General features: G+C 46.9%; 1 long non-coding RNA gene and 1 pseudogene across 1 annotated transcript; one reads left to right on the forward strand and one right to left on the reverse strand.

Moving 5' to 3' along the window:
- Positions 1–4,393: 4,393 nt before the first annotated feature.
- LOC108516533 (uncharacterized) lies at positions 4,394–17,306 on the reverse strand. The gene is made up of 3 exons (XR_001881854.1): positions 17,100–17,306; positions 14,097–14,214; positions 4,394–4,559 (listed from the first exon to the last, which is right to left on the reverse strand). It is a non-coding gene; the product is annotated as an uncharacterized LOC108516533 (long non-coding RNA).
- On the forward strand, positions 16,247–16,682 carry LOC108516532 (60S ribosomal protein L35 pseudogene; annotated as a pseudogene).
- Positions 17,307–22,705: the final 5,399 nt, after the last annotated feature.

Raw genomic sequence — 22,705 nt, forward strand, 5'->3', positions numbered from 1 at the left:
AGACAGCGCTGGGCACGAGGCTGTAGCCCCTGGGGCAGCTTTTCTCAACAAGGCAGCCACCAAAGGTCTGCCGGAGAGTTGGTCATTCATTCCAACTCACACCCGCGCCCTCTGCTCCCTGCACCTCCTTCCCCTGCCTGTGCCCCCAGCACAGCGTCTGCACCCAGGAACAGGAAGCAGCTGGCCCCTCCGGGAAACCTTCCCAGGAGGAGCAGGAAACAGGGTCCCTCCCAAGCTGGGCTCCTGGCCAGGACAACCTTCTCATTGGCTCACCCTGTGCTCGGCGCCGCTGCCAGAGCGTGGTGGGTAATGAGTTCCCGGAGCGGCTGAGCCCTGGAGGTCAGTTGCTCGTTAGAGAGAGACAATTAACCACTCTCTGACTTAAACATTGTTTCACCTTTTATTTAACGTGATTTTGAAGAAAGTACTTTCACTCACATTAGCAGGCATTCGATGCCAGGGTTTCCCTGTATAAGCAGAACAAGCCATGTTCTGGGGCCTGAGGCTGCAGGGCGTCCCTCCCCAGCAAATGCAGGGCTGGAGCATGAGGTAGGACCGGAAGGACTTCTCTTCCTCCATGGCCCGGGAGAGCAACGGGTCAGCGGATGAATCGGGGCATGGCTTGGGGGCTCTGGAATGTGACTTTGGAAAGGCTTATACAAAATGGGGAAATAAAGCCCTGTGGAGTTTCTGCATAGAGAAAGCCACAGAAGGGCCTTGGTGGGCCTGCGTCACTCTGTCCCCAACATCTTGCCTGCAGAGCCATGATTCCAGAGGAGAAATGAAGCAATGCTGGTTTTCTCAGGGCCCAGACCCCTCTGTGCCTCCCATGACTGCTTGCAAAATTCTATCTGCAGAAACAGTGGATGTTGGGTCTGAGAGGGGACTGGGAATCTGCACTGGGCTGCCTAAAGAGTGTGGCCAAGCTAATCTCAGACCCCCTGCCATTTTTCCACCATGCACACCGTTCCCACACTGCCCACGCCACCTGCCACTGGGGACTCTTCCACTCCCAGCCTTGACCCTACGCTGCGGCCTGGCTTTGTTCCCTCCTCGTTGAGCACCTGTCCAAGACAAACTTGGCCCTGGGCTTCAGCAGAGGTCTCATGCTTTGGTGATGGATTTACGAGGCTTTCTGTAGACAAAACCGTGATGAGCCTATGCATTGCGATAAACACACCTCCTCAGGTCTTGGTTCTTAGCAAACAAAACCATCATTCACAGAATCAGATTTGTTCATCTAAAAATGTGTGGCTGACACCCAGGAGCCCCTGTAAAGATCTGTGTGGTGCCCTTGGGTTCTAGGAGAAAAGAGAGTGAAAAGAGCTGTTCACAGCCTCTTTGTACTCCCAGGTGACAAATGCCCAACAGAATGGCGTGGCTGGGTGCTCTGTAGGGCCCAGAGGACAAAACCGGTCTCCAAGTGACATGTGCGGAGGAGGAGGGCCCTGGAGGGGCTTTAGGGCTGGCCCTTAGCAGGAGCACCTCAGCCTTGAAGAGAAAGGTGTCCAGCAGAGAGAGTGAGGCATGCTCCTGGGTTCCCTCCCAAACCAGAGCACCCTACTCTCCTTCAGGATGAAGCAGAGGAAAGGGCGAGTCTCCACCTCATGATTAAACATTCACAGCTCACAGGAGACAGAGGAAGAGCCAGGCCATAGGAAATGAGGGATGCAGGCAGGTCAAGGTAGGAGGCCGGGAGACCCTGGGCAGGGATGGAGGGTGGGGTGACAAAAGTAAATACAGCTCTACTGGTGGCCGCAGCACCCTCAAGTCAATTCCACAGCTTTTTATTTATAAAAGATATAATTGCACGTGTTTAAATTTTATATAATTCATTAAAGCAAGGGTAGTAAGTGCTTTCCAATAATTAAAATGCACAGGAGCCCATTCTCAGATTTGAGGCCGTGAATAAAAGTGACACTTCGCCAATTGCACCTTGCTGGGTCACCGTTTAGCTGCAGCCACGGACACCTCTCAGGTAACTGATTGCTCCTCGCTGGGGAAAAACAAATGCAGGATGAACTGATTCTATTGCTAATTATGATGCTTTGCTTTGGCATGGAAATTGGGACTTCAAATGAAATAGCGAGTTAACCCATGAGCAGCGAAAATAGCCGTATTTTTTAGAAGGTACGAGGGGAGGACTCAGCCAAGGTTTTCTGAGAGCCAACTCCTGGCCTCTGGGCAGGACAGGGGCAGATTCCCATCCTAGGTCCCTCCTTCACCTCCTCCTAGGGAGAATGGATTGGCGGCCATTCCGGGAGCTGTCCAAGGCCAGGGTGCTGAAGTGGTGAATGTAATGGGCCAGGCCTGCCTTCTGCCTGGAGCCCCTTCCTGGAATCCTGCCCTGGCTTCCCCGAGGTGGAGCATTGCTGCACCACTTTGATCACTCCTCACTTTCACTGGACACCCCCACCCTGCCATCCTGTGGCCCACATTGTCAGAGGGTCATGCCTTGGTCCTCCTTGGAGACCTGAGTGGGCAGGGGGACGCTGAATTCTAGGAAAGGCGGCCCAAACTCCATGCATTGCCCTTTCCACTGTGACTGACTGGCTGGCTGGCACCCTGGCCCTTTCTCACCCTGGTGTTGTGAGTGCCGGGACGCAGCTATAGGTTTCCAGAAAGCTCTTTGGGCCAACTCTTGCCTGGGTTGAGGGTGTCCTTTCCTTGCCCCATCCAGCTTCCCAAGGTATCTTGCCAGGATAGGGGACCCATACCAGAACCTGGACAAGAGGGTCCTGTGGTCCTTGCTCCCATGGCCCTGGGGTCTCACTCACACATCTGTCCTCCTCACTCAAAGATGCTGCTCTTTTAACTCCTCCTACTCCATGCCAGGAGCTGCCTGGCTTCTGAACCAAGCAACAAAACAGGAAGGGATGAGGTCACCAAACTGAGAATGTCATCAGAAAGCAGGAAGTTCTGATGAGAAAGTAAAGCAGGGTCTTCTTTCAGACCAGTGGTTGGGGAAGGCAGTGGGCAACTGAGTGGAGGCCTAAGGGAGATGGGGGGAGGAGGTGGGGGTAAGGCACAGATGCTCAGATGCAGGGAAGAGCCACAGCAGAGCTTGCCTGGAGCATTCTGCAAAGAGGTTAGCGTGTGTGGCATGGGGAGGGCAGGGGAGAAGAGGCCAGAGAGTCGTGTTCTGCGTGTGTGAGCAGCAGAGAACGTAGGGTCCTGGAGGGTGTGCGCAGCCTGCATCTTTTCCTCCAACTGAGATGAGAGCCTCTGGAGGTTCGGAGCCAAGGACTTGGATTAAATGACAGCTGTAGTTGTTGGGTTGAGAGCAGGCAGCAGGTGCATGGAGAGGGAGCAGGGGGCTCTGCTAGGAGGCAAGTTCCTGGGTCCAGGAAGAGACAACGGTGCCTTGGTCAGAGTGGCGGTGAGAGGGGTGTCGGGAAGTGGTTGGATTCTGGATGTGTGTCTCAGGCACAGCCAAGTAGGGTTGGCTGCTGGATCAAGTGTGAGGGTGGGAGAAAGAGAGAGGCCTGAAGGGGACTCCAGGTCCTTTTTCTAAGAGCCTGGAAGGATGGAACTTTCAGCACAGACGTGAGTTGGATCTGATGGGGCAGCTTGATGGCAGATAGGCGTGCAGGCATTTATTTTTCAACTTATTAACTTGTTAGAGTTAACAAGTTAACTCTTGTTAACTTGAAGAGGCCTTTGTGAGTGTGGGCAGAGATGTCAAATATGCCCTGTAGTAAACCAGTGGGATTTGAGGGAATGTGAGGCTGGAGCTGTACATTTGGGGTTCATCAGTATACAGACAGCACCTCAAGCTGTGAAATGGGTTGGATTTCCAAGGGCAGGGCTGGGAGTGGTCAGAAGGTGCTGACCTGCTCTCACCACCAGCAAGCACATAACCCAGGACCGAGAGTGAGGTTTGCTATTTCATGGCTGTTGCATATGCAGCAGCAATACTGCCCAGGCCACCTGCCCCAGAGACCTCTGGGTAACTTATCAATATGCAGATGCCTGAGCTGATTGAACCAGGTCCTAGAGACAAGAAGCCTGGGGATCTGAATTAAAAATAAAATCTCCCCATTCCCTGGCCCTGGTCCAAGCTGAATACTATGCAAATAAGAGTTTGAGAACCGATCCTCTATGAGGCAGGGCAGCTTGTTGCAGAAGCCACACTAGGCCCCGCAGGTCCTGGGAGCCCCTCCCACTCAGAGGGTCTGAATGGCTACCCTTTCTCCTGAGGTTAGCAGCCCCTCCAGTCTGGTCAGAAGGCTTCTCTCTCATCATGTTCACTGCCTTGGTCAGCTTCTCAGAATCTTCCAGGGGAGTTCAGACGCAGTTAGATCATCTTATCCCAAACTCATTGAGTTCCGAACATTAATTATGTACAGCTTTTGGTACATCAAAAAATAGGGAATAAGTAAAGATTGTCCTATCACATGAGTGGACGAATGGAGACTTTCTAAGTAGGATAAGAGGGAAATGAAGGATGATGACCAAGCGCCTGGCCCTCCCTCAGACCACGGAGAAGGTGCTCACTGCAAGGACAGTGTCAGCTTCCAGCCCGCCAGCTTCGCTCTTCCTGGGAGTCAGCCAGATCTCTGTTGATGCAGAGGAAACATCTCTTTTCAGATGATGCATTTCTTTCAATGCCAAGGGTGGACCTGTGCCCAAAAAACATTCTCCAGATTGCAACTACAATCTTGAAATTTCAGCCTCAGATTCACGCCTCTGATAACTGCTCTACTTCTGTGTTAGAGAATGGATACGCTCCAAGTCTCCACTGCCCATCATTTCACTCTATGCCCATACATTTATACAAATAAAAGAGAGAGAAAGTGAATACCCTCCAGGGGAGAAAAGTGTTAATTTTAGTCATCTATTTTTAAAAGCAGCAGCTCTATTGATATAAAACTCACATACCAGACAGTTCACCCACTTTTAACTATATAATTCAAAGTTTTTTAGTGTATTCACATAGATATGCAAACAATACCACAATCAATTTTATAACATTTTTGTCACCCCCAAAAAGGAAACCTCATACCCACTAGCAGTCACTACCCATTTTGCCTCTACCCCCAATCCTAGGTAACCACAGCCCAATATTCTGCTTATTCTGGAAATTTCACATCATTTGAGTTATACCATGCCTGGTCTTGTGTAGCTGGCTTCCTTCACTCAGAACAGTAATTTCAAGATTGATGCATATCGTATCATGCATCAGTACTTCATTTATTTATAGCCAAATAATATTCACTACATTTTATTTATCTATTCATCAATGGATGGATGTTCAGGCTGTTTCCTCTTTGGGGCTATTATGAATAATCCTGCTATAAATAATGAACATTTGTGTCCCCACTTTTATTTCTCCTGGTATACACCTAGGAGTGGAATTGCTGGCCACACTGTAACTCTATGTTTAACATTTTGAAGACTTTCAGGATTGTTTTCCAAAGTGGCTTCACCCTTTTACATCTCACCAACAGTGTCCGAGAGTTCCCATTTCTCTACATCCTCACCAAGAGGTATTAATATGTGTGTTTCTTATGTCAGCCATCCTCCTGGGAATGATGCAGTTACTTCCCTCTATCCTCTATCCTCAGCCCCTAACATCCACCATTCTACTTTCTGTCTCCATGGATTTGACTCCTCTGAGTACTTTGTATATGCAGAATTAAACAGAATTTGTTACTTTGTGGCTGGCTGATTTCACTTAGCATCATGTCTTCAAGGTTCATATATGTTGTAGCATATGTTAGCATTTCCTCCCTTTTTAAAGCTGAGTAATGTACCATTGTATGAATGGATCAAAGCATGTTCATCCATCCATCCATCCATCCATCCATCCATCCATCCATCCATCCATCCATCCATCCATCCATCCATCCATCCATCCATCCATCCATCCATCCATCCATCCATCCATCCATCCATCCATCCATCCATCCATCCATCCATCCATCCATCCATCCATCCATCCATCCATCCATCCATCCATCCATCCATCCATCCATCCATCCATCCATCCATCCATCCATCCATCCATCCATCCATCATCCATCCATCCATCCAGCCATCCATCCATCCATGCATCCATGCATGCATCCATCCATCCATCCATCATCCATCCATCCATCCATCCATCCATCCATCCATCCATGCATCCATCCATCCATCCATCCATCCATCCATCCATCCATGCATCCATCCATCCATCCATCATCCATCCATCCATCCATCCATCCATCCATCCATCCATGCATCTATCCATCCATTCGTCATCCATCCATGCATCCATCCATCCATCCATCCATCCATCCATCCATCCATGGAGACTTGTGTTGCTTCCACCTCTTGGCTATTGTGGAACAGGCTGCCATGAACATGGGTGTACAAATATTTCTTCGAGATCCTGCTTCTGATTCTTTCATGCATATACCCCAAAGTGGAATTGTTGGATCATATGGTAGCTTAATGTCTAATTTTTTGAGGAAGAGCCTTACTGTTTTCCACAGCAGCTGCATCATTTCATATTCCCACCAACAATGCATAAGGGTTTGAATTTCTCCACATCGTGGCCAACACTTTTTTTCTAGGATTTTCTTTGTCTCTTTTGTATTCTATTGTTTTGTTTAATAGTAACTGTTCTAATGGGTGTGAGGTGGTATATCATTGTTTCGATTTACATGTTTCTAATAATTAGAAACACTGGGCATCTTTTCAGGAACTTGTTGGTTATTTGTGTTTCTTTAGAGAAATATCTACTCAAGTCTTTTGCTCATTTTTAATTTGTTCCTTTTGTAGTTATTTTGTAGGAGTTTTTAAATACATTTTGGATATTAACTCCTTGTCAGTTATTTGATTTGTAAATGTTTTCTCCCATTCTGTATGTTGCCTTTTCATTCTGTTGATCACATCCTTTGATACATAGAAGTTTATTATTTTGATGTAGTCCCATTTGTCTATTTTAGCCTTTGTTTTCCGTGTCTGTGGTGTGATAATCAAGAAATCATTGTCAAACCCATTGTTATGAAGCTTTTCTCCTATATTTTCTTCCAAGAGTTTTATAATTTCAGGTCTTACATGACATACAATATGAAGCACGTTTTTATATGCTTATCTGCCATCTGTGTATCTTCTTTGGTGTGGTGCCTGTTAAGGTCTTTGGCATATTTTTAAACCGGCTTGTTTTCTTATTGTTGAGTTCAAGAGTTCTTTGTGTATTTTTAATAACAGTTCGTTATCAGGTATGTCTTTTGCAAATATTTTCTTGCAGTCTGTGTCTTGTCTTTTCATTCTCTTGAAATTGTCCTTTGCAGGAAATAAGTTCTTCATTTTAACAAAGTCCAATTAATTCATTCTATCTTTCATGGATCATGACTTTGGTGTTTCATCTAAAAACACATCATCATCCCTGAGATCATCTAGATTTTTCTCTTATGTTATAGCCTAGGAGTTTTATACTTTTGCATCTTACATTTAGGTTTTGAGTTAGTTTTTATGATGAGAGTAAGGTGTGAGTTTAGATTCATGGTTTTTGCATGAGGATTTCCAGTTATTTCAGAATCATTTGTTGAAGGGGTTATCTTTACTCCATTGCGTTGTCTTTGTTTGTCAAAGATCAACTGGCTACATTTATGTGAGTCTATTTCTGGGCTCTCTATTCTGTTCCATTGATCTATTTACCAATGGGTTTGTTGTAGTAGACAATCAGATATGCAGTAAAGACATATCTGATAAAGGGTTGTTATTAAAAATATACTATGGGTGCATTTTTCACCAGTATCACACAGTCTTGATTATTGTAGCATTACAGTCTTAAAGTTGGGTAATAATACTCCTTCAACTTTGTTCTTCTCTTTCAATATTATGTAGGCTTCTCTGAGTCTTTTGCCTCTCCATATAAACTTTAGAATCAATTTTTAAATCTCCACAAAATAAGTTTCTGGGATTTTGATTTGAATTACATTGAATCTAGAGATCAAATTTGGAAGAACTGACATTTTGAAAATGTTGAGTCATCCTGGCCGTGAACATGGAGTATTTCTCCCTTTATTTAGTTATTCTTTGATTTCTTTCAGCAGAGTTGTACGTCTTGTATATATTTGTTGGACTTATATCTAAGTATTTCACTTTTTAAGGTGCTAATGTAATGTTATTTTGTTTTTAATTTCAGATTTCACTTGTTCATTGCTAGCATTTGGGAAAGCAATTTGCTTTTGTCTATTAACCTTATATCCTTTAATCTTGCTATAGTTAATTAGTTATATTAGTTCCAGGAGTTTGTCGTTGTTGTTTCTTATTTTAACTTAGTTCAAGAAATTTAAAAAAAAAAGGTTGAGATTTCTTTTTGACTCACGTATTATTTTAAAGTCTTGTTTAATCTCCATATATTTTGTGATTTTCCCGTTGTCTTTCTGTTATTTATTTCTAGTTCAATTCCATTGCGGTCTAAGAGCAGACACTGTATGATTTATATGATTTTTAATTTGTTAGGGTGTGTTTTATGGCTCAGAATGTGCTGTTTTCGTGAATGTTCCCTGTGAGTTGGGAAGAACATGTATTCTTAATTATGTTCTTGCTGACGTTCTGTCTGCTGGATCTGTCCATTTCTGATAGAAGGGGCGCTGAAGTCTTCAACTATGAGAGTGAATTAATCTGTTTTTCTTTGCAGTCGTATCAGCTTTTGCCTCGTATTTGGACACTGTGTTGTTGGGTGCATATCTGTTAAAGATTGTTATGTCTTCTTGGAGAATTGGCCACTTTATTATTATTCTTTTCTTTATCCTTGATGACTTTCCTCACTTTGAAATCTGCTCTGTTTGAAATTAATATAGCTACTTTTGCCTTATTTGGATTAGTGTTAGCATGACATATTTTGCATCCATTTACTTTTAATCCACATTTTTTAAATATTTAAAGTTGGCTTCTTGTAGATTACATACAGTTTTGTCTTATTTTTTGATCCACTGTGACAATCTCCATCTTTTAATTGGTGCACTTAAACCATTGACTTTCAATGTGATTACTGATATGACTAGATTAATATCTACCATATTGGTACCTGTTTTCTCTTTCTTACACTTGCTCTTGTTTGTATTTATGTCCTTCACTCTTTGTTCTGCCTTTTGTAGTTTTAGCTGAGAATTTTATATGATTCTGTTTTCTCACTTCAGTATATCAGTAACCCCCCATTTTAAACCTTTTAAAGTGATTGTTCCAGAGTTTCCAATATACATTTACAATGAATCCAACCCTACTTTCAAAGAACATTATACCACTTCACAGGTAGTGTGATAAAAGATTCCTGGTTCTTCCCTTGCATTCACTGCATTATATCTATCATTCATTTCACTTATATATAGGCACACGTAAGTGTATACAGGCATGTGTATAGCTTATGTGCACATGCATACATATGTAGACATGCATAAGATATATAATAAACATACTTAATTGAAGATCTTGCTACTGTTACACACACATAAGATATATCATAAGCACACTTAATTGGAGATCTTGTTGCTATTATTATTTGCCACAAATTATTATCTACCGTATCAGTTAAAATAAGAAAATAAGTTTTATTTTATGTTAATTTATTCTTTCTTCATGACTCGTCTTTTCTGTCTGATCTGAGTTTCTACCTTCTCTTTAAAGAACTTTCGTAAACATCTTTTACTAGGCAGTTTGACTGATAATAAATTATCTCCCCTTTTTATTGTTTTGATTTATTTCTCCTTCACCTTTGAAAGATAATTTTGGCCGGGCATAGCATGGTGGCTCGTGCCTGTAACGCAAGCACTTTGGGAGGCTGAAGTGGGCAGATCACTTGAGGTCAGGAGTTTGAGACCAGCCTGGCCAACGTGGTGAAACCCTGTGTCTACCAAAAATACAAAAATTAGTCAGGTGTGGTGGTGGGTGCCTGTAATCCCAACTACACAGGAGGCTGAGGAACGAAAACCACTTGAACCCAGGAGGCAGAAGTTACAGTGAGCTGAGATTGCACCACTGCACTCCAGCCTGTGCAACAGAGTGAAATTGTCTCAAAAAGAAAAAAGAAAAAAAAAGACAATTTTGCAGGGTACAGACTTGTAGGTTGGTGGTCTTTTTCTCTCATCACTAAATATTTTACCTTGCTCTCCTCTTGCTTGTTTAGTTTCTGGTTAAAAGTCATACGCAGTTCTTATATTTGTTGGTTTACAGGTATGATCTTTCTCCTCATCACTTCCTGGCTTCATTCTGGATTTTTAAAAAATGTTCAAATTTCTGTTGTTGGAAAATAATATGCATAGATTTTTCATTATTATTATTATTATTTTGCATTTATCCTGCTCGGTGATCTCTGAAATTCCTAGAACTGAGGTTTTGTGTCTGGTATTAATTTGTGGGGCATTTCCAGTGATGATTGTTTCAAGTATTTTCTCTCTCTCTCTCTCCCCCACCCCCCATTCTTTTTCTCCTGCTGGTATTCCCACTACAAGTATGTTACATCTTTTGTAGTCACCCCATAGTTCTTGGATATTCTGTTCCATTTTTTCAGTCTTTATTGTCTTTGCTTTTCAGTTTGGCAGTTTGGGAAGTTACCATTGATATGTTGTTCATCTCAGATATCCTTTCCTCAGGGGGGTCCAGTTTACCAATACACCCATCGAAAGCATTCTCCAGTTCTGTTGCAGTGTTTTTCCATCTCTAGCATTTACTGTTGGTTCTTTCTTAGGGTTTCTATCTCTGCTTCCATTGTGCACCTGGTGTTGCATGCTGTCTGCTTTATCTATTACAGCCTGTAGCGTATTTGCCCTTATGGTCTTAAATTCTTAGTCTGATAATTCCAATAGTCCTGCCATGTCTGGTTCTGATGCTAGCTCTATTTCTTGAAACTGTGTGTGTTATTTTTTAAGTATGCTTTATAATGTTTTCCATAGGCAGGCGTGGTGTGCTCAATGAGAGGAACTGCTTTTAGCAGGCCTTTAGGAATGCAGTGCTAAGGTGTGGGGGGAGGCAAAGTATTATCGAATCCTGTAATTAGATCCTGGTTATTTAGCGACCCTGTGTCTCTGGACTGTTAACTTCACAAGTGCTTCTCAGTCCCTGCTGTTTTACATGGGGCAGGATAGTGAGAGTGGGCTGTAGGGGGGCATTTTCCTCCTTCTGCATGGGAAGCTAGGGCAGGCTGAAACTGGGTAGTTCTCCTCCCTCAAGGAAGCTGGACTCTGATAAAACCCCAACATTTTGGGAACTGGATTGAGTATTTTCCTTCTCCTATGTGGGAAGCTAGGGCAGGCTGAAGTTGGGTAGTTCTCTTCCCTCAGGTAAGTTAAACTCTGATAAAACCCCAGCATTTTATGCCCTGGTTGGATGTTTTCTCCTGAGGGCAGACCTTTTTGAGAACCAAGTGATCTGGTAGATTTCAAAATAGTTCCTTTTTTCCTCCCCTTGATGGAAGCAAAACAGTTTTTTTCTGCAATCTTTTCTTGGGGAACCTGGTTAATTCTTGTAGGTAAAATTCACAAGAGTGAGGTGGGCTTCCTGGGACTGGGTCCCTCTGGAGTTATTTGTAACTCTCAGACTCATCCACTCTGGGCCTCTAGCAATCCATCAGTTAAAGTTCAGTTTCTTCTATGCTGACACCGTTTCCCACAGTGGTCTCCGATCCCAAATCTCTCCTCTAGCAAGCTATGCCTCCCGGCTTCCACATGACTGTCCCTCCCATTTTGGGGTGAGTGGTTGGCACCATGTGCTCATCCACTTACAGAATCAAAAATACTGCTCAAATTATTAATCTGTTCCACTTTTTACTTGTTAGGGCAGAGTGGTGACTTCCACACTTGTTACATGTGAAACTGGAACTCACCTTGATTTTTAAAAGGTGGGTTCTGTGCATCTGATAGTCTTGGTTTCTGATTTTTCCTTTTGTCACTTGACTTTGCCATCCCACTGTCTTTGGACCCACATTGTTTCTGATGAGAAGTCAAGTGTTCATCTCACCTAGAATCCCTTTGTGTGACAACTGATCTTTCTCTTTGTTGCTTTCGGGATCGCTCTTTGTCCTTTTAAAAAGCATTTCAACGATGACATGTCTGTTTGCCAATGTCTTTGTCTTTATCATGGCTCATGGAGCTTCTGGATGTGTAGATAACAATTTTTCATAAATCTGGGGAAGTTTCATTGTTTTCTCTAGTCATTTTTCTTCTTTATCTCTTTTTTCTTGCATTCTCAGGACACATATACTGGTCCTCTGTATGGTTTTACACTCCTCTGAGGTTTTCTTCCTTTTATTCATTTGCTATTCTCTTGGTTTCTCAGATTGCTGAATCCCTGTAAATCTATTTTTATGTTTGCAGACTCTTCTGCCAACTCAAATCTGTTGAGCTCTTTGGTACATATTTGTATTAATTATCATACTTTCCTTGTTCAGAAGGTCCATTTAGTTTTGCTAAAATTGATATTCTCTACTCAATGAGTTATTACCACAGTAGATTCCTTTACCTCCTTAAGCATATTTTCCTCTAGTTCTTTGAACATATTTACAATGGCTGCTTTGCAGTATTTGTCTACTAAATCCAACATCAGGGCCTCTCACAGGCAAGTACTGTGGCTCACTTTTTTTCCTGCCTCGGGATCACACTTACCCTTTTCTTTTCCTGTCTCATAACTTTTTTTAAAAAACTGAACATTTTAGGTCATATATTGTCCCAACTCTAGATACTAATCTCCTAGCACTATTTCTGGGGCTTGTTTTTGTTGTTGGTTTTTTTTTTAGTGCCTTTGCTGGACTATTTGAATGAACTCTATTTCCACACAGTGTGAGGTGTCCAATGCCAAGCCCTACAGGTGCAGCGCTGGACATGGGCAGTCTCCCTGGGGCGATGGTGGATTTAGCAGGGCTGTCTCTGTCTCTGTGCGTGATGTCTCTATGCAGAATTCTGTCTGTTTGGTGTTGCACCCAGTTGTTAGACTTTACTTGTTGCTGGCTGTCTTTGTTTTTTTTTTTTTTTTTTTTTTTTTTTGAGACGGAGTCTCGCTCTGCCGCCCAGGCTGGAGTGCAGTGGCCGGCTCTCAGCTCACTGCAAGCTCCGCCTCCCGGGTTCACGCCATTCTCCTGCCTCAGCCTCCCGAGTAGCTGGGACTACAGGTGCCTGCTTCGTCGCCTGGCTAGTTTTTTGTATTTTTTAGTAGAGACGGGGTTTCACCATATCAGCCAGGATGGTCTCGATCTCCTGACCTCATGATCCGCCCGTCTCGGCCTCCCAAAGTGCTGGGATTACAGGCTTGAGCCACCGCACCCGGCCGTCTTTGTTTTTTCACCCCCTATTCCTTGGTACATAAGTTGCTCCGTAATTTGATAAAGTTAAATTCAGGAAGGGAAAGTGTTAAGCCAGTGTGTAAGGTTCATTTGAACCCCAAGAGGTCTCTCTTAGCTGTCTCTCTTTCTGGTTCTGTCTGGTAAAGCAGCTAGCTTATGTTTAGCTTGTTCTGATGGAACATGGATCCTTTGATGGCCCACCACCACAATCTTCCTTATTTTCAAGAGATTCGTTTGGTTTGAACCCACTGTTTTGAACACTGTTTTGAAGTTAGTTCCACTGGGGGAGAACTTTGGCAGTCTGTATCCTTGTGGACTAAATTTCCCCTGAGCAAAGTCTCTGAAGTAGCTTCTGGTCTTCTTCTGTTTTCTCTTCAAGTGTGGAAATTCAACTATGTGAGCCTGATCTGGGGCCCTCGTATTCTCAGCCTGGCATGACTGGGGCAGAGCCACTACCCTCTGAGTGGGGGCTGGGTGTAAGAGGGAGCCCCAACCTATTGGTTACTTCCCCTAAACAAGGACTCAGCTTCTGTACCTTGGAGATGGTGAGGTTGGGAAATGCTGGCTGCCTGCCCTCCCTCATATGGTCAGTGTGGACTGACAGTTGAGGAGAAGGCCCTGTCTTCCTGGCCACTGGAAATGGAGCTTTGGGAAGCTGATCAGGGGAGAGGAGGAGGTCATGGGACCGGTTAGGGCCTCAAGTGTCACAGACTGTCACTGCTCTTACGATTTTGTTGATATTGTGAATGAGTGTACCTTCATTTGCTTAATCCCCTTAAAACAATTTGTAGAGACATTAATTTATGTTTTTTAAAAGAATTTTTACCAGTTTTGGTTGTTTTGCTGGGAAATGGATTCTTGGAGCTCCTCAAATTACCATTCTAGAAGCGTCTTAAAGGTTTCTTCATAGTCCTCTCGTTATTAATAAATAATTCCAAGTATTCCTTATGGGGAGGGGATAGAGAGCAAAACTGAAGTGGTTATATGACCCAGAGCATGAGAACTCCTGAGGATACAGATTAATCAGGGAGAAGGTTCTAGAAGGCCAGAAGCTCAACTTGGCACCCTACAATTGCCTGCAGCATTGCCAGTGGGAAGTCAGCAGGCTGGGAAACATGCCTCTAAGGTTTTACAGCATAAACCACGGCGTATACTGTGGTCCAACAGAGGGGAGGGCCACAGTATCCTAACTCCTGTCATCCGTGAGAGTCAAGAATAAAAATACGGTGCAGCTTCCCACGCCTGGATGGAATGCCAGTCCCGACATAAATAAGAGCCGGGCAAGCCTACGTGGAAAGCCAAAGGAGCTACTCAGTTTTCTGCATAGGTCATAGTGCCAGACTCTGATGTGAGACTCATAGGATCGTGAAGGAGTAAAAGAAGAAAGAAAAAAAGAGGCTGGGTGTGGTGGCTCATGCCTGTAATCCCAGCACTTGTAGAGACCAAGGCGGATGGATCATCTGAGGTCAGGAGTTTGAGACCAACCTGGTCAACATGGTGAAACCCCACCCCTACTAAAAATATAAAAATTAGTTGGGTGTAGTGGTGGGGGCCTATAATCCCAGTTACTTGGGAGGCGGAGGCAGGAGAATGTTTGAGCCCAGGAGGCGGAGGTTGCAGTGAGCAGAGATCGTCCCATTGCACTCCAGCCTTGGTGACAGCGAGACTTAATCAAAAAAAAAAAGAAAAAAAAAGAAAAGAAATAAAGAAAGGGAAAGAAAAAAGAAAAAAATGAGAAGGAAGAAGGGGGAACCAGACACGCAGAGTTTCACAGCCTTGAGTCATGACTGGCACTCACATGGAGGGCCATGTGGCTGAAAGGAAAAGGTCTCAGGTCTCAGGGACGCCAGGACCTCCGGCTCTGCCTGGCTGGCTTCGTTACAGACCAGATAAGAAGAATTTGGCTTCATCGCTGCTGGTGATCCTTTAAAGGACTCCTCATCTCTTCAAGAAAAGGCTGTTCTTATCCACGCATCTAAGCCAGAAAGGGCCCGAGCTGTGGGCAGGATGACCCCAGAGGAGAGCAAACTCTGGAGCCAGCCTCGCTGCAGCCAAGGGGTGATCCAGCACAGCAGGCAGAGGAGTCCAGCAGATGGGAGGCTGAGTCCACAGCAGTGCCAAACCTTCCTCCTGGGCAGAACCACAAGCGCTCCTGTCCACAGCCTGCAGGTGAGGCACTCACGCCCTGCCAAAGACACGGTGACCAGGAGATGACAGTGAGGGGGTGGTGAGTGGAGTGGGCACCGTGGCATGGGCATCCAGGACAGGGGGCATTCCTTCCAGTGCTAGCACGTGTGGCTCCCTCCAAGTTGGCTGAGTACTCGAGGCAGGGAAAGGAGCTCTAAAAGACGCCTAGCATTGAGTGTACGTTCAGCTTCCTCTGGGAGACACATCTTTTTACCAACCCATGGAGCTGATGACTCAAGGCTACCTCCTCCGTGAGGTTGGTGTTCGCAGAAGTACAAAGTGTGGAGGGCAGTGGTGTTGGTCTTCTTGGATTAGTGGCCTGGGGGCTCCCTGGGGAAAACTCCTGACCATGCACTCCTGACGTTGGGGCTGGTCACTCTCTGTGAGGCTGACGGGGCTGTCCCTGCCCTGTGGGGTGTTCAGAAGCATTTCTGGCCTCTGCCTACTGTGTACAACAGCAACCCTGCCACAAACACGAGGGTTATGACAACCATGAACGTCTTCAGACGTTGCCTGATGACCTCTGGGGGGTACAAGTGCCTCAGCTGAGAAGCAATGCTTAATTAGAGCATGCCGTTGACACACATTTACACACCTTTCCCAACACCTTGTTCAGGGTTAGAGGTGTGGATGGCGGTAAATAAATTAATGTGCAAATGAAAGTGATAAAAGCAGTTGGGAACAGTCAAATGGCTCCATCCGTTCCCAGGTTGAGCAGAAATGCTGGGTGAAAACAATTCAAATTCTACATCACTGTGTATTCCAGTGCAAAGTGTTAGACTTGCAGGAAGATATTTTTAAGGTAAAAGACGTAAAAACGTTTAGAGCAGGAGCAGGCGGTGGAGGCCTGTGCAGCAATGGCCAAGATCAAGGCCCGAGACCTTTGTGGGAAGAAGAGGGAGGAGCTGCTGAAGCAGCTGGAGGACGTGAAGGTGGGGCTGTCCCAGCTGCCCATCACCAAAGTGACAGGCGGCGCGGCCTCCAGGCTTTCTAAGATCCGAATGTCCACAAATCCATTGCCCGTGTTCTCACAGTTGTTAACCAGACTCAGAAAGAAAACCTCAGGAAATTCTACAAGGGCAAGAAGTTCAAACCCCTGGACCTGCAGCCTAAGAAGACATGTGCCATGCGCTGCCGACTCAACAAGCACGAGAACCTGCAGACCAAGAAGCAGCAGTGGAAGGAACAGCTGTCCCCGCTGCGGAAGTATGTGGTCAAGGCCTGAGTGGTGCACTGTCAATAAAGCACAGTTGGCTGAGAAAAAAAGAAATGTTTAGAGCATTTTGTCATTCATCAATGGAGGGCTCCAGACCCACTTGGCTTCTGGGCATTGAGCATGGCCTTAGAGGGGCTAAGAGTATCCACCCTGGGGCTGGAAGGTCGAGGTTCAAATCCCAGCTCTGCCTCTTGCTGGCTCTTTGCCTGGGACAAGTCACCCAACCTCTCCATACCTCGGTTTCCTCAACTACAAGCTGTGGTCTTACTTGCACCTGTTTCTTAGGGTTTTTGTCAGGACTGCCTGAGTTAACATGAGTGAAGTCCACAGTCCTGCCCACCACGGGCTGAGTGCTATGAGTCTCCAATTATTAAAGGCCACAGTTATGAAAAGGAAACACCCTGACATTGTGTTCGAGAACCATACCTGGTGCTTTTGTCTCACTTCATTTAAAAGTTGTAAACAGTTCTTCTTTCCATGTGTTTGTTGAGATACACTATGATTTCCTCCCAAAGTCCATATTAAACTAAAGATGAAGCTCAGATATTGACTGACACAGCGGGAAGGCCAAGCCAGGCCTCTGTGTCTACTTCACGCCTGATCTTCACTGGGCCGTGTTCAACGCTAGGCCAACCTCTCGTCAGGCTCCGTGTTTGAGGAGTCCAACAATGATGACGAAGGCCAGGCACTTCTGTGAGGTCACAGTCCCCCAGTGAACCAGGAACTCCCATTCTTCAACATCAGTTCAGGGTGAGAGTAATGGCCCCAGAGATGCAATGTTTATCCTCATGAGTCTCTTGGAAACCATGAGTTGCCTAAGTGTTAAGAAAAGGTAGACAATATTCTACTACATTAAAAATTATGGCTGGGCATGGTGGCTCACGCCTGTAATCCCAGCACTTTCGGAGGCTGAGGCGGGTGGATCACGAGGTCAGGAGATCGAGACCATCCTGGCTAACATGGTGAAACCCCGTCTCTACTAAAAATACAAACAAATTAGCCAAACGTGGTGGCAGGCACCTGTAATCCCAGCTACTCGGGAGGCTGAGGCAGCAGAATCGCTCAAACCTGGGAGGCGGAGGTTGCAGTGAGCTGAGATCGTGCCACTGCACTCCAGCCTGGGCGACAGAGCAAGACTCCATCTCAAAATATATATACATATATTACTTACGGCATCCAATTGTCAAGATCTAATCGTCCTACAGGGAAGTGGCTTGAATGCTCCTGCTGCTCTGTCCATTCTAGACGTGGATCAATGGGAAATACAAAAGATTTGGGATGAACACGATTGAGCAGGAGGCAACACCCACTTTCCCAACATGGAAGAAGGGCCCCGGGCTGTAGCTCCCCTTCCCGCCCCTCCAGGGGCTGCCAGGCTGTCCTGGCATCCAGCCCAGAAAAGCTGCATTCTCTGGGAGCAGCTTGGAGCGGATGAGCGCTTACAGCTCTGCACCATCCTGGTAATTCATTAATGACAGCGCAGCACAGCGTGGGCGGCGTTCCTGTCAGGGTGCTTTCTACAGGAGGAGAGCTTGTTTGCTTCCAAAGTTTATAAGCTGAAAATAGGAAAGGAAATTATTCTAAGGAAGGCGTGATCCTGCCCCGCAAACAAGGAAACTTCTAAAAATTAAAGCACAATAGAGGAGAAGGGGCCTGTCTTTCTCCAGGAAGGCCAGCCTGAAGCGGGGGACGTCTCTGCCGAAGCCACACCATCATTCTGCAGCCATGGAAGGAGTGCCTGCTGTTCATGAGACACTGTCCTGGGGCCTAGAACTCCCTGGGGAGCTGATGACCAAGGCCCAGACCTGGTAGGATTTGCACTTTAGTGGGTGGAGGTAGGTGGAGAATAAGTCATTACAAAATCACAAACTAAGTCAGCCCCAGGATGAGAGGCCGGGTTGCTGGGAGAGAAGTGCAGAAGGCCTCACGTGGTGGCAGGAGAGTGCACAGTGTCCATAGGTATGGGGGTTAAAGGGTGAATGAGCCCAGGGCCCTGTCACCAGGCTGTCAGGGACCTGGTAAGAATAAGGGCAGACAGCACATCACACTTTATGGAGGGCGCGGTTCCCAAGGGGTTGAGTCTATGAATCAACTTACTTATCATAACCATCTTACGAGGTCTCCAAGGTCTACAAGACTGTCCCAGGGTCTCATGGCTGGAAGTGGTGGAGCCTGGATGAACTCACACGTCTGGCTACAGGGTCCACGCTGTGCATCCTGGAAAGACATGGATAAAGCCCTGCAAACAGCTCCAGACAGGGCCAACAGTGAGTGCAGCAGGTGTGTGTGCCACGTCCTCTGCTAGCCTGGTGGAGGTGAAGTCACAGCAAGGCCTGGAGGGTGGTGAGAAGGTGGCAGTGATGGCCAAGACCTGGCATGTGAATGAATGAATGAGTGAAAAAATGAATGCTTGCTGCATGGGTGAGCAGAATATGAATCTAGGGCAGCCTATCAAGTTAACGAAGGAGGTCACCCTGCCCAACAAATGCTCCTCAGCTCCGTGGGGGGTCCCTACCCCACCGTTCCCTTGCTTCCCTGACATCTTCAGCACCCGGGATAGCTCCCACCACCCCTGAGGTCGCAGTGCATTTACGGAGGGTTCAAAGGCGTTAACCCCGGGGCGGAGAAGACTCAGGTTTTCATTCCCTTTCACAACAAACCTCCACAGTCTTTAGCTCAATTCTCGCAATCCCAAGAGGCCAGTGACGCTTCCTCTCTCGACAGATGATTACACACATGATTTTATTAACATAATTTTGGTCGTAAGTCTTTTTACACTAGCTATTTACTATAAAGGCAACACAGTAAAACACAGTGGTCCACACTTGATGGACAAAAGCCAGGAGGTGGTACACGTGTGATTCCAGCTTGCTATGATCTGCCCATGAGGGGTGGGGTATACGTGGAGAAGGGGAGGAGGACCCTGAAGCTGGGAGACGGAGACGGATCTAGGCCTCAAGGATGAGGTGCCTGGGAGGGGAAAGGGACAGAGAATGCACCCTAGGGTCAGGGTCTGGCTCTCGTTCCCAGGGGGATTTTTACATTCCTCTCTCAATTATCATGCCAGAGTTGGGGTCTGTCCAGTGGGACAGGGCCTTTGGGGTGGCTGATGGACCCCACAGAGGGGCCAGGCCACTGGGGAGCAGGCACCCAGAAACAGTCTTGGAAGCAGATGCCCCCCTGCTAAGCTCACTGGACTATGACGTCTACGCCCATCTAGGGCCACTCCCAAGCCCAGGCAGAATGTGGGCAATGCCTGTCATGGGTGGGGGGGTGCCAAGGGACCCAGACACTGGGAATGAGCCCAGGGTCCCCGCAAGACCCAGCACGAACAGCAGCCACCACCCCACATGGTGCCTGTCCCTGTGTGGGTGCTGGGACCATGAGGAGCCTGGAAGAGTTTCCTCCCCACTTGTCTCTTAAAGCTGGATGCAGCAACAAACCATGGCTCTGAGGGTCCCTGATTCATTTTCTTCGTGGGAAAACTTTTAACGAGGACTGGGGGTGTCTCTGTCCCCCATGCCCCAGGTTCATCAGACTTTGTTCTGCAGCCTCAGCGATGGCTCCTGAGAAGCCATCAGGCCTGGCACCGTGGCCTTGGAGGTTTGGGAGCTGACAATTTCGGTTACCAGGCAACTGCTGATTTTTCATAAGCAACAAGTGCAATGCCACACATGATACATTTATCAGATCATAATGCGGCTTTCCCACACCAGCACAAGCTGATTCAACCCCAAAGAGCTTCTCTGCAAAGAATTCAGGCACCCTGAGTTAGGCAGGACCCCAGAGATACAACTCAAAGAGAGAAGTGCCCCGAGAAGAGTATAGGAGACCCTCACACCAGAGTCCTGCCATCGCCAGCTGGGTCCCGCGGCTGAGCTTCTGTGTACACTGTCTGCCGTTCAGTGTCGGTGGTGGTGGACATGAGGTCTGGGGAGCCGGATGTCGTGAAATCCATGGGCTCCTCCTCTGACTGTGGCTTGTGAGCCAGAGCCGGTGGATTTAACCTCTTCTGGCTCCTTCCCTCTTCCTCTCCCTCTCTCAGGAAGAAGAAGGGATCACCTACCTGGAGGGGCATTGTCTCTTCAAGACCAGGGAAACCCACAGCTCCCACGGCTGTGGTTGTTGTAATTTGGGGATGAGCAGCTTTCCAGGACTGCTGGCCTCTTGAAGGACTGAGGGTCCGGCTTGCTGGGCCTCTGGACAAAGCCGGACTCCAAGGCCCCATCTGGGGAGCCACAGAGAACTGGTTTGGAGACATCTGGGTGACAGGCAGTGTGCCCTGCAGCCAAGTCCCGCCTGTGACCTCACACATGGGTGTCCATGGAGTGTGGGCACCCACACCTCCTGCACCTGAAGGAGAGTTGAGTAAAGTCTTCCTGGGAGGGCGTGACACCTGCCCCCTCTCCAGGCCCCGTGGTTTCCCTGTAAGAAAACAGCCATTCAAGGGCTCTTCTGGACCCCTTCCTACCTAAATAGTGGAACATGCTGAAGCCATTTCCAAACAGCCAGGACAATGCTGGGAACACCTTCGGTGATTTGTCACCACGGCTGACCCATTTGTGGTGTCTGCCCTTGGGAATTCTGTTGTGGCTCCTGATAAATTCCCTCTGGAGAGAGGACAGGGAGGTGAAGGAAGTGAAAAAGCATTCAGGTTTTAACGAATACACAGCAGCACCCTTACTATGGAAAACATTTAGAAGGGGTTGTCTGTTTTTAATAAGATGCTGCCATGCTAACTGTGAGATGGTGGCAGGTGTGTTTTAGGACAATAATTATTGAACCATTAGTCCAATAGCGAGTTGGAGATTTCCACGTAGAGATAGGTATGTCCATGGAGGGTGTGGGTTAGCACGGGGGAGCCCATGAAGGGATGCAGTCCTTGTAGTGCACGCAGCACACTTCACCCCTCACAGACACTTAGCGAGAGGGAGGCGGGCAGACAGAGGGTGGCTGGAAGCAGCGGGAGGTGGCTCCGTGCGCTGCTGTGTTAGGAGATGGAGGAGGCATCACACACTTTCACTGGAGGATAATAAGTTATTGTTGAACTTGAAGGATGTCTGCATGGCTGCTGAGAGACAGCTGACGTCACACTGAGTAACGGAGGTAGATCAGCACCGTCTACGTACAGAGCAAGTGTCTGGCAGGAAGTGGGGGACTCAAAGGTAAATGAGACGGAACCTTTGAGGTTTCACGGATCAGCATCTGGAGGGTGGATCAGCGTCTGGAGGCTGCTATGACCGCTGGTGTGGCTTAAACAACACAGATTTATCCTCTCGCTATCCTGGAGGCTGGAAGTCCAAGATCAAGGTGTAGGCAGGGCTCGTTCCTCCCAAGGCCTCTCCTTGGCTTGTAGACATTGTCCCCTCCATGTGTCCTCACACAGATGTCCCTCTGTGCCTCTCTGTGCCCTCATCTCCCCTTCTTATGAGGACACTGGTCGTATTGTGTTACGACTCACCCAAATGAGCTCAGTTTAACTTAATTACCTCTTTAAAAACCCAGTCTCCACATGTAGTCACATTCTGAGGAGCTGGGGGTTTAGGTCTCAACACATGAATGTGGGGACAAATCCACCCCTCAGCCACAACCTCACACTGGGTTGCAGGTGTCCCTATTGCCTGCTTTGTCATTATCAGAGTGGCCCCACCAGCCTGGAGAATGAGCCACCTCCACCCTGTCCTCCCAGCATGGAGGTCGTATCACGTGTACGCTACCCTACCAGCATGGAGGATGCACCACGTGCACTCTGACCTCCCAGCATGGAGGTTGGACCATGTGCACTCTGCCCTCCCAGCATGGAGGTCGGACCACCTACACTCTGCCATCCCATCATGGAGGATGGATCACATGCACTCTGCCCTCCCAGCATGGAGGTCGGAACCAGGTGCACTCTGCCCTCCCATCATGGAGGATGGATCACCTACACTCCGCCATCCCAGCATGGGGGATGGATCACATGCTCTCCGCCCTCCCAGCATTGAGGTCTGAACCATGTACTCTCTGCCATCCCCTCATGGAGGATGGATCAC

Source organism: Rhinopithecus bieti, unplaced genomic scaffold, assembly GCF_001698545.2.
Source record: "Rhinopithecus bieti isolate Rb0 unplaced genomic scaffold, ASM169854v2 scaffold_38181, whole genome shotgun sequence".
NCBI lineage: Eukaryota > Metazoa > Chordata > Mammalia > Primates > Cercopithecidae > Rhinopithecus > Rhinopithecus bieti.